The following is a 2,658-nucleotide window of genomic DNA, read 5'->3' as shown; positions in this document are numbered from 1 at the left end:
GTTGATGGGTGCAGCACAGCAACATGGCACAAGTATACATATGTAACAAACCTGCACGTTATGCACATGTACCCTAGAACTTAAAGTATAATAATAATTTAAAAAAAAAAATTCATGCAAAAAAAAAAAAAAGAGTGGGAGTTGGTTGCTTCAGTTACTGCTGGGAAAAAAAAGAGTGGGAGTTGGGATCTCAGGTCCCAACTCTTGGGACTCAGTTCAGTCCACCATCTTGGCTGGAAGTTCTCCGAAGAGAACTTCAGAGAAGTGAAGGAGTTTAAACAGGGCAATGGCATAATTTGATTGTTCATGAAAAAGATCCCTTTGTGGTGCTGAGGACAGATTAAGGGCTGCTATAGAGGTGATCATGGCCTTGCCTTCAGAGAAGGGCATAAAGTTGAGAGGTGATCAGAAGATAGAACCAGCAATGGCCAAGGGTCATGATAGCAGTTGGGGCAGAGAGGAAGATTTTGAGCTTGGTACTCGAGTCCTCCCAGGAAGCTGTGGATACCAGTGAAAAGCTGGCCAGAGTGGGAGGCAGGAGTTGCACGAGAGCCTCGGGTTTGGAAATTGCAGTGACAGGGCCGGAGATGTGGATGACAGAGTGAAGCGGGTCCAGAGGGCGGAGGGCCCGCAGAGAGAAGAGGCACTCTCCACCAGTGAAGAGATGGGAGTTGAGAAGTTGGGGGTGGTATTTGCATTTTGGGCATTCTGAAAAGTCTCCAGTGTGTCCTACGAGCCTTAGACAAAGCAGACATTTGGGAGACATTTGTAGAGTGTCTTGGTGCCAGCATGAGCCAAGCCATCCTGCTTCCTGGTAAGCAGCATCTGGGCCCTGGCAGAGGAGGGGCCACCTTGAGAGCCTACAGGGCTGGGACCAAGTCCCCCAGGAGTCCCTCCCCTCCCCGCTCCCACTGCCCCTAAGTCTGGGTCTCCCTGCCTGCACCATCACCATAGTCCTCACTGATCTTCCTGCGTCTACTTAAACCATTTCAAGGATGATCACTGCCTACAAAATACAGTTCAGACTTTTGAGCTTTTTACTTACAGTCTCCACTGGCCTCCTCAGCCCCTGCGACTCTCCCATGCGTCCTCCCCTTCTTCTACCTGCTTCCCCAAATGTGCCTCCTGCATTCCCTGGACTTTAATGCTGCTCTCTGCACTCCTCAGATGCTGACGCTGCGCCAAGGTCCAGCAGAGAATGGCGTCCTCTGTGCCTGGTGAGGGCAGTGAGCATTCGTGCTGTGAAAAGGTCATTCCTTCCTTTCATGTTCGACGCCTGTGGTGTGCCAGGCCCTGGACTAGGTGCTAGGCTGGATGTTAAAACTCACAGAGCACAGTCCCTGTTCTGAAGGTGCTTCCAATCCAGAGGTGCCGAACAGTGGCCCCGGTTAGCCAGAGGCAGTGGAATGGGGTTCCCGTGCCGTTTTCACCTGAGCTGGGGTCCAGAGCTGGCTCCAACTGTCTGTCAGGGTTTCAGCTGGCACCGTTGACTGACGGCGTTGCTTTGCAGGGTGGGGAATGGGGTGGAGTGGAGACTTGAACATTTTGTTCCATAGATGTCTGTGTTGTTTAATCTTGAAATCAAGTGTGGGTTTAATATTTGCTTATGTACATAACTGTTTTTTGATTGAAAAATAAATTCTTTTATTTAGGTCTCTTTTTGACTTTCATATAGTCAGTGACCTGTGTCAGCGCTCCTTGTGAACCCCCCGGGACAGGCCCATGCTTGAACAAGCCTGTGGCTGCTCATCATGGGGGAGCGTCCACACCCTGGGGCGTCGTGTTAAGAGGGTGCTGGAAAGGACTTCTTACAGGATTCGGCTTGAGTAATCTTGGGGAGGGTTTAGGGAAGCAGGAGTTTGCTCTGGATTGGTGCTGTCAGGAAGCAGGCATCATTCTGCAATTGGGAGTCTCAATGCATCGTATTTGGAAGGAGGACAGACTAGAACCAGGCCAGAGCTGTCAGCCGTGAAGAGGCAGCAGCCACTCAGACTGTCCCGGACAGGGCACTGCTTGCCCTTTTTACAGCTTGGACAGTGCCCATGTTTTGTCTGTGTTCAGACGTGATGACAGAGGGGTCCTGCTTTTGTATTGATTCATCATGGTGACAGAGTAGTCTGCTGTTGCTATTCTATGAAATTTTAACCAGGAGACACTGAGGGCTCTATCTGTGAGTGCCAGGCCGCTCCTAGCAACACCGAGGCCTCTATCTGTGAACGCCAGGCCGCTCCTAGCAACACTGAGGCCTAGAAGATAGGACCAGATCAGCTCCCAGGTGTCAGCGACTGGTCTTCTTTCTACCTGAAGAATCAGTGTGGTGGCCTCACAGTTACTACAGGTGCGTTCAGCCTCATGACTCCATGTGAGCACCCCCTGCCGATTCATCCGCCCGGACACATCACCAGGTACTTGGACTCCTCATTTCACTCCATGGCTGGGACACAGCAGATAGCAGACCTCTCAGTTGCCAGACACATCCCAATGGCCTTCGGCTGCGCCCAGCCTGGCTTAATTGGTGCCTCCCGATGCTTCTGGAGGCATCTGTGCTCCCAGCTCCTCTCTGGCATGTCTCAGCGGCTTCTTTGTGGCCCACTTCACCTGTTCACAGCCCCCATGGCTTCCCCTGTACAGTCACCTGTTCACAGCCCCCATGGCTTC

This window comes from Mandrillus leucophaeus, unplaced genomic scaffold (genome assembly GCF_000951045.1).
Source record: "Mandrillus leucophaeus isolate KB7577 unplaced genomic scaffold, Mleu.le_1.0 Scaffold158, whole genome shotgun sequence".
Lineage (NCBI taxonomy): Eukaryota > Metazoa > Chordata > Mammalia > Primates > Cercopithecidae > Mandrillus > Mandrillus leucophaeus.
The sequence above is the reverse complement of the archived record's forward strand: the minus strand, read 5'-3'. Positions refer to the sequence as shown.